This window comes from Lithobates pipiens, unplaced genomic scaffold, assembly GCF_037356315.1.
Source record: "Lithobates pipiens isolate NorthernLeopardFrog02 unplaced genomic scaffold, aLitPip1_a1.2 Scaffold_1, whole genome shotgun sequence".
In the NCBI taxonomy this organism is placed as follows: Eukaryota; Metazoa; Chordata; class Amphibia; order Anura; family Ranidae; genus Lithobates; species Lithobates pipiens.
In genome coordinates, this window is record NW_027507685.1 from 46,773,860 (window position 1) to 46,782,275 (window position 8,416).

Sequence of the window (8,416 nt, forward strand, 5' to 3'; positions counted from 1 at the left end):
CCTGACCCTTTCAGATGTGAACGTGTCCCATAGGAAACCATGTAAATGAACTGTAGTGTATTTCTGTAAAAAGCACCAATAAACACATAGATGTGAACCAGGTCTAAGACCTTTAGTAACATAATGGTGTTTAAAAAATGAAAATGAGCCATTTATAGTAGAAAAACATAGATAATCACTACTGTAAGGGGTTCATTTTTTTACTGTAGAACAGTGAAAGTAATATTTACAGTAGCGATTTGCTCTTTATAGTACAAAAAGGGCTCATTTGATGTTTTTTTAACCCCATTATGTTACTGGCCGATTAATCGATTATGAAAATAGTAATCGATTAATTTCATAATCGATTAGTTGTCGATTAATCGATTAGTTGTTTCAGCCCTAATATACACAATAGATTGTAGAAGCTATAACCTTCACACAAACCAATATTCACTTACTGGGATTTTTCTTTTTAACCACTTCCCTACCCGCCCATAGTCATATGACGTCCGCAGGTGGGATCTCCCATCCTGGGCGGGCGTCATATGATGTCCTCGGCTTCCCGGCGGTATACAGTGAATATTGAACAAATCTATCCCCTATTTTGTAGGCGCTATAACTTTTGCACAAACCAAAAATATGTAGAAGAATATATATCGACCTAAACTGAGGGAAAAAAAAAATGTTTCTTTAATTTGGAATATTATAGCAAAAAAAATTTTTTTTTTCCAAAATTGTTGCTCTTTTTTGTTTATAGTGTAAAAAATAAAAACCGTGCTCAAATACCACCAAACAAAAAATAAAAAAACCTATTTGTGCAGAAAAAGAGACAAAATTTTCATTTGGGTACAGTGTTGCATGACCGCGCAATTGTCATTTAAAATGTTACAGCACTGAAAGCTGAAAATTGGTCTGGGCAAGAAGAGGGTGAAAATACCCTGTATTGAAGTGGTTAAACACACACACGTAGCAGAATACATTTTATGCAGTACAGCGGTCAGAACTATGTAAAGCACAGAGCCGTTTGCTGATTTCAGTGGTAAATTAAAGGAGTAGTAAAGGCAGAAGGTTGTTTTTTGTTTTTAATCTTGCAAACATTCATCAAGATAAAAAAAAAAAAAAGTGTGTAGCAGCCACCCCAGGACCTCCCTAATTACATACCTGAGCCCCATCTCTCTCCAGCCAATCAGGGGAGAGAGGGGGCAGGTCAGGGCTCCAGTGCCTCCCATAGGAAGCTGCTGACTGTGGGGGCACTCAATAGGAGGGAGGGGCCAGGAGCATCAAATAGGGACCCCGAGATGAGGAGGTTCCGGGCTGCTCTGTGCAATAGAGGAGGGAAGTATAGCACGTTTTTTTTTAAATGTAAAGTTAGAAATGGTTAACAGGCAGGCTCTTCATTGCAGAAGTGACATGCAAGGTTTCTTATGCAATAAAGTAAACCTTAGTTTACACTCCAGCACATTGCCAGTGTGCCAAAACTACTGGACTCCAGTGCATGTGTGGAAGTGACGTCCCACACAAGCCTATCAAAACGGCTGAAGACCAGCAGCTGGAAGAAGCCAGGCAAAAGATACGGACGACAGGGAGAAACTTTGCAGGCTTTAGACTGTTTGAACTTATTGAAATATGCCTTAACCACCTCCCATCCACGCTATAGCCAAAAGACGGCTACAGCTCTGATCTAATTTGCTGGGAGAAGGGTGCGAGCGGCACACTCTGTGATCAGCGAGTCTGGGACCTTGACCCCTTACCACGTGATCAGCTGTCAGCCAATGACAGCTGATCACGTGATGTAAACAGAGCGGGTTTAACAAAAATGAAAACCCAAGTGGTGATTAAATACCACCAAAAGAAAGCTCCATTTGTGTGAAAAAAAAACTGAGTACAGTGTAGCGTGACCACGCAATTGTCATTCAAAGTGCGACGGCGCTGAAAGCTAAAGATTGGTCTGGGCAGGAGGGTGGTTTAAGTGCCCAGTAAGCAAGTGGTTAAGTTCCATTTTAGATTGACCATACAGTGAGCAACTTTTGGCTGGATCCCAATGAACCAAACAAAATTCACTCAGTGGGTGGACCTGTCATCCACCTCTCACCTGACTGAAAAAACAAAGATACCAGGCAGGAAATTTGCAGCTGAACAGCAGCTACATCTAACCAAATGGAAGAACTGTTTTGAAATGTTGACAGTTGGTGGGGCCAGCTGTCACTAAACAGCCCAGCAGACGATTCCTCCACCCATGTTATGTAGCCTCCATGGGGGAATCTGCTTCTCCACTGGAATTTATGGGCATCTTCAGCCCAGACATCAGGAAGAGAAGAGCGCCAAGACCAGTCTATAGGCTTATGTAGACTGACATGGTTTTTAAATGCTGCCTTTAGTAGTTGAATGAAGTGTTATTTAAAAGGGCTTGTTCACACTTGCTTCATAATGTGGCATTTAAGGCGCTTTTTTTTAAAGCATTCTGAACGCCAAAGCACCCGCTTCACAAATCATACCCCACGTCGCTTTCTTGGTGCTTCAAAGCATCTCCAAAGCCTTTGTTGAAGTCTATGACAACACCTGCAGCTTTTGAGAGGCTTTTATTCCAAATTATCTTTATTTTTTGCAGGAATGAGATATCCCAGCATGCACTGGGAAACCAACAAACTAGAAAGACAATCAGCAGCCACTTGTTTCATGTGTATATATTCTGGGAGTGTCTGGTGCAGACGTCACATCTGGTGTGCAGCAGGAAGGTGAGCCGGGTCAGGACTGGAGCAACCAGCAGACCGAACACACGGTATGCAACTTGCTATAGTAGAAGGTGAGCGGGGACCAGAGAGCAAGGACCGAGCGGCAGAGGATCAACAGAGCTGATGTCACATGTGGTACACAAAGTGGGAGCAATACAGTGGTAGGGAGCGGGGACCAGACAGGGAAAGTGATCAGCATTGTTGGGGATCCACTGAACAGGGGTGTCAATGAGCTGGGGATCTGCTGCAAAGGGGTATTAATAGAGAAATACAGCCAGAGCTCATTTGGCTGTACTTTTCCTGTGGATCACAGGGGTGCAGTCTGTTCTGTACTTCTCTGGCCCGTTTTCAGCAGTGTTGGCTGATATCACAGAGCTGGTCCAGGCTGTGGAAAGATCAGGACAATGTGGTTAGGATCTGCCAACAATCCTGGGCTGGCACCAGGCTAAGCATATCAGCGAACTGCCTAGAACCTGAGCCAGCCGCTTTCGCCCCTTTACAGCTCAGTGCTTCAGTGAGCAGGGGGGTTAGAGGGGACACATGCTGCGTTCACCTAGGCAAGTAGGAGCCTAGAAAAATACACTTCTCTTTTAATGAACTGGGGGGGGAAATCTGCTGAGCGAGGGCACCTCTGAGCTGGGGGGGGGGGGGAATCTGCTGAGCGAGGGCACCTCTGAGCTGGGGGGGGGGAATCTGCTGAGCGAGGGCACCTCTGAGCTGGGGGGGGGGAATCTGCTGAGCGAGGGCACCTCTGAGCTGGGGGGGGAATCTGCTGAGCGAGGGCACCTCTGAGCTGGGGGGGGAATCTGCTGAGCGAGGGCACCTCTGAGCTGGGGGGGGGAAATCTGCTGAGCGAGGGCACCGCTGAGCTGGGGGGGGGAAATCTGCTGAGCGAGGGCACCGCTGAGCTGGGGGGGGAAATCTGCTGAGCGAGGGCACCGCTGAGCTGGGGGGGGAATCTGCTGAGCGAGGGCACCTCTGAGCTGGGGGGGGGAATCTGCTGAGCGAGGGCACCTCTGAGCTGGGGGGGGGGAAATCTGCTGAGCGAGGGCACCGCTGAGCTGGGGGGGGGGGGGAATCTGCTGAGCGAGGGCACCTCTGAGCTGGGGGGGGGAATCTGCTGAGCGAGGGCACCTCTGAGCTGGGGGGGGGGGGGGGAAATCTGCTGAGCGAGGGCACCGCTGAGCTGGGGGGGGAAATCTGGTGAGCGAGGGCACCGCTGAGCTGGGGGGGGAAATCTGCTGAGCGAGGGCACCGCTGAGCTGGGGGGGGAAATCTGCTGAGCGAGGGCACCGCTGAGCTGGGGGGGGGGGGGAAATCTGCTGAGCGAGGGCACCGCTGTGCTGGGGGGGGGGAGGATCTGCTGGGCGAGGGCACCGCTGTGCTGGGGGGGGGGGAGATCTGCTGGGCGAGGGCACCGCTGTGCTGGGGGGGGGGGGATCTGCTGGGCGAGGGCACCGCTTTGCTGGGGGGGGGGGATCTGCTGGGCGAGGGCACCGCTGTGCTGGGGAGTCTGCTGGGCGAGGGCACCGCTGTGCTGGGGAGTCTGCTGGGCGAGGGCACCGCTGTGCTGGGGAGTCTGCTGGGCGAGGGCACCGCTGTGCTGGGGAGTCTGCTGGGCGAGGGCACCGCTGTGCTGGGGAGTCTGCTGGGCGAGGGCACCGCTGTGCTGGGGAGTCTGCTGGGCGAGGGCACCGCTGTGCTGGGGAGTCTGCTGGGCGAGGGCACCGCTGTGCTGGGGAGTCTGCTGGGCGAGGGCACCGCTGTGCTGGGGAGTCTGCTGGGCGAGGGCACCGCTGTGCTGGGGAGTCTGCTGGGCGAGGGCACCGCCGTGCTGGGGGAAATCTGCTGGGCGAGGGCACCGCCGTGCTGGGGGAAATCTGCTGGGCGACGGCACCGCCGTGCTGGGGGAAATCTGCTGGGCGACGGCACCGCCGTGCTGGGGGAAATCTGCTGGGCGAGGGCACCGCCGTGCTGGGGGGGGAATCTGCTGGGCGAGGGCACCGCCGTGCTGGGGGGGGGGGAATCTGCTGGGCGAGGGCACCGCCGTGCTGGGGGGGGGGAATCTGCTGGGCGAGGGCACCGCCGTGCTGGGGGGGGGGGGAATCTGCTGGGCGAGGGCACCGCCGTGCTGGGGGGGGGGGGAATCTGCTGGGCGAGGGCACCGCCGTGCTGGGGGGGGGGGGGAATCTGCTGGGCGAGGGCACCGCCGTGCTGGGGGGGGGGGGAATCTGCTGGGCGAGGGCACCGCCGTGCTGGGGGGGGGGAATCTGCTGGGCGAGGGCACCGCCGTGCTGGGGGGGGGGGGAATCTGCTGGGCGAGGGCACCGCCGTGCTGGGGGGGGGGGGAATCTGCTGGGCGAGGGCACCGCCGTGCTGGGGGGGGGGAATCTGCTGGGCGAGGGCACCGCCGTGCTGGGGGGGGGGAATCTGCTGGGCGAGGGCACCGCCGTGCTGGGGGGGGGGAATCTGCTGGGCGAGGGCACCGCCGTGCTGGGGGGGGGAATCTGCTGGGCGAGGGCACCGCCGTGCTGGGGGGGGGGGAATCTGCTGGGCGAGGGCACCGCCGTGCTGGGGGGGGGGGAATCTGCTGGGCGAGGGCACCGCCGTGCTGGGGGGGGGGGGAATCTGCTGGGCGAGGGGGAATCTGCTGGGCGAGGGCACCGCCGTGCTGGGGGGGGGGGGAATCTGCTGGGCGAGGGCACCGCCGTGCTGGGGGGGGGGGGAATCTGCTGGGCGAGGGCACCGCCGTGCTGGGGGGGGGGGGAATCTGCTGGGCGAGGGCACCGCCGTGCTGGGGGGGGAATCTGCTGGGCGAGGGCACCGCCGTGCTGGGGGGGAATCTGCTGGGCGAGGGCACCGCCGTGCTGGGGGGGAATCTGCTGGGCGAGGGCACCGCCGTGCTGGGGGGGAATCTGCTGGGCGAGGGGGAATCTGCTGGGCGAGGGCACCGCCGTGCTGGGGGGGGGGGGGGAATCTGCAGGGCGAGGGCACCGCCGTGCTGGGGGGGGGGGAATCTGCTGGGCGAGGGCACCGCCGTGCTGGAGGGGGAATCTGCTGGGCGAGGGCACCGCCGTGCTGGGGGGGGAATCTGCTGGGCGAGGGCACCGCCGTGCTGGGGGGGGAATCTGCTGGGCGAGGGCACCGCCGTGCTGGGGGAAATCTGCTGGGCGAGGGCACCGCCGTGCTGGGGGAAATCTGCTGGGCGAGGGCACCGCCGTGCTGGGGGAAATCTGCTGGGCGAGGGCACCGCCGTGCTGGGGGAAATCTGCTGGGCGAGGGCACCGCCGTGCTGGGGGAAATCTGCTGGGCGAGGGCACCGCCGTGCTGGGGGAAATCTGTTGGGCGAGGGCACCGCCGTGCTGGGGGAAATCTGCTGGGCGAGGGCACCGCCGTGCTGGGGGAAATCTGCTGGGCGAGGGCACCGCCGTGCTGGGGGGGGGGGATCTGCTGGGCGAGGGCACCGCCGTGCTGGGGGGGGGGGGATCTGCTGGGCGAGGGCACCGCCGTGCTGGGGGGGGGGAATCTGCTGGGCGAGGGCACCGCCGTGCTGGGGGGGGGGAATCTGCTGGGCGAGGGCACCGCCGTGCTGGGGGGGGGGAATCTGCTGGGCGAGGGCACCGCCGTGCTGGGGGGGAATCTGCTGGGCGAGGGCACCGCCGTGCTGGGGGGGGAGAATCTGCTGGGCGAGGGCACCGCCGTGCTGGGGGGGGAGAATCTGCTGGGCGAGGGCACCGCCGTGCTGGGGGGGGAGAATCTGCTGGGCGAGGGCACCGCCGTGCTGGGGGGGGAGAATCTGCTGGGCGAGGGCACCGCCGTGCTGGGGGGGGAGAATCTGCTGGGCGAGGGCACCGCCGTGCTGGGGGGGGGGGGGGAAATCTGCTGGGCGAGGGCACCGCCGTGCTGGGGGAAATCTGCTGGGCGAGGGCACCGCCGTGCTGGGGGAAATCTGCTGGGCGAGGGCACCGCCGTGCTGGGGGAAATCTGCTGGGCGAGGGCACCGCCGTGCTGGGGGGGGGGGGGGGGGAATCTGTTGGGCGAGGGCACCGCCGTGCTGGGGGAAATCTGCTGGGCGAGGGCACCACTGTGCTGGGGGAAATCTGCTGGGCGAGGGCACCGCCGTGCTGGGGGGGGGGGGGGGAATCTGCTGGGCGAGGGCACCGCCTTGCTGGGGGGGGGGGGGGAATCTGCTAGCCGAGGGCACCACTGTGCTGGGGGAAATCTGCTGGCCGAGGGCACCACTGTGCTGGGGGAAATCTGCTGGCCGAGGGCACCACTGTGCTGGGGATCTACTGAGTGGGGATAGTACTGAGTCTGGCTTCTCCTGGACCATAGACACAGCCATTGGACCTGCTGCTTCCAAACCAATACACAGCAAAGAGGCCCAGACCAGTCACCTGTTCCAGGAATCTGTAATACTGTGATGGACGGGTGCATGACAAACACAAGACGCCAAGCTGATCTACATAACAGGCTCCAATCGGTCCCCCAGTGCCTGAAAAACGTCAGGCTGCCTACACACAGCCCAAATTGACCTCTGAGGACAATTTAAAGTGGAGTATTGAAAACTTAAAAGTGGTCAGGATCAACCAGGTACTTTACAGTGTAGAGAGGGACAAATGACATCACACAACCACTATATCCTGCCTTAAAGGAACAGGTTTTTTTTTTTTTTTTTTTTTAAGGGTTACAGTCACTTTAATAGAGATCTCAGAAGTGTCTCCCCCTAGAAGTGTTCTGGAATATTTCCCATGAAAACGTGCCTGGCACCGAGCAGAGGTCTGTCTTGTCACAGCCTGAACTCCCCCACTGTACTCCTAGTGTCCCCGGCCCCCTCATTCATCATCCCCCCCCTGTTCCATTCACTACAATGGGCTCCGGCGGGAGGTTCAGGCTGCTTGGCCTCCCGCGCCTTAACAGGAGGTGGAGCCAGGGACCCCTCACACTGCGCCCCGCGGAACTTGCGCTGGGGTCCCTGTCCCTGGCAGCACTCACCCGCAACCCCCGCTCTTCCCTCCCGGCGCCGCCGCAGCCGCTGTCACTCTTCTTCCACAAACAGCCGTAATCTCTAATGTTTGTTTCCTTTCATTCCACCACGTACGGCGTCTTGACGTCACGTCAGCGGCGGGAAGCGCCGTCACCCGCCCCCTGAACGACGCCTCGTGTTAACCCCTGGAGGCCCGCGGGCGGCCTAGAAAACGTGACAGCAATGGCTGCTGAGTATAGAGAGCGCGGGGGCTACAGGGAGATGTTCATCTTTTGGGATAGAGAGCCAGAGCTGCCAATAGGAAATAAAACGTCTTGCTGGGTGCATTCACATCACAGGATGTGTGTTATACATCAGTTAACCATTTAAGTCCCAGGAGGTTTTACCCCCTTAATGACCAGGCCATTTTTTTTTCTGATGCGGCACTGCGTCGCTTTAATTGACAATTGTGCGGTCGTGCGACTCTGTACCCAAACAAAATTGATGTCCTTTTTTCCCACAAATAGAGCTTATTTTTGGTGGTATTTGATTACCTCCTCTGCGGTTTTTATTTTTTTGCGCTATAAACAAAAAAAAAATCTAAATTATTTATTAATTATAATAATAATTTTGAAACTAAAACACATTTTTTTTTACTTATTGATATAATACATATCCAAAAAAAATCATGTATTCAGCAGTTTAGGCCAATATGAATTCTACATATTTTGGAAAA

At 57.4% G+C, this 8,416-nt stretch overlaps 1 protein-coding gene across 2 annotated transcripts in view; it reads right to left on the reverse strand.

Moving 5' to 3' along the window:
* PHF6 (PHD finger protein 6) overlaps positions 1–7,843 on the reverse strand; it is an 86,608-nt gene extending 78,765 nt beyond the window's left edge. For both annotated transcript variants that reach the window (XM_077492807.1, XM_077492727.1), the window contains exon 1: positions 7,710–7,843. The gene's annotated coding sequence lies outside the window, so the exon portion shown is untranslated. The remainder of the gene's footprint in view (positions 1–7,709) is intronic.
* Positions 7,844–8,416: the final 573 nt, after the last annotated feature.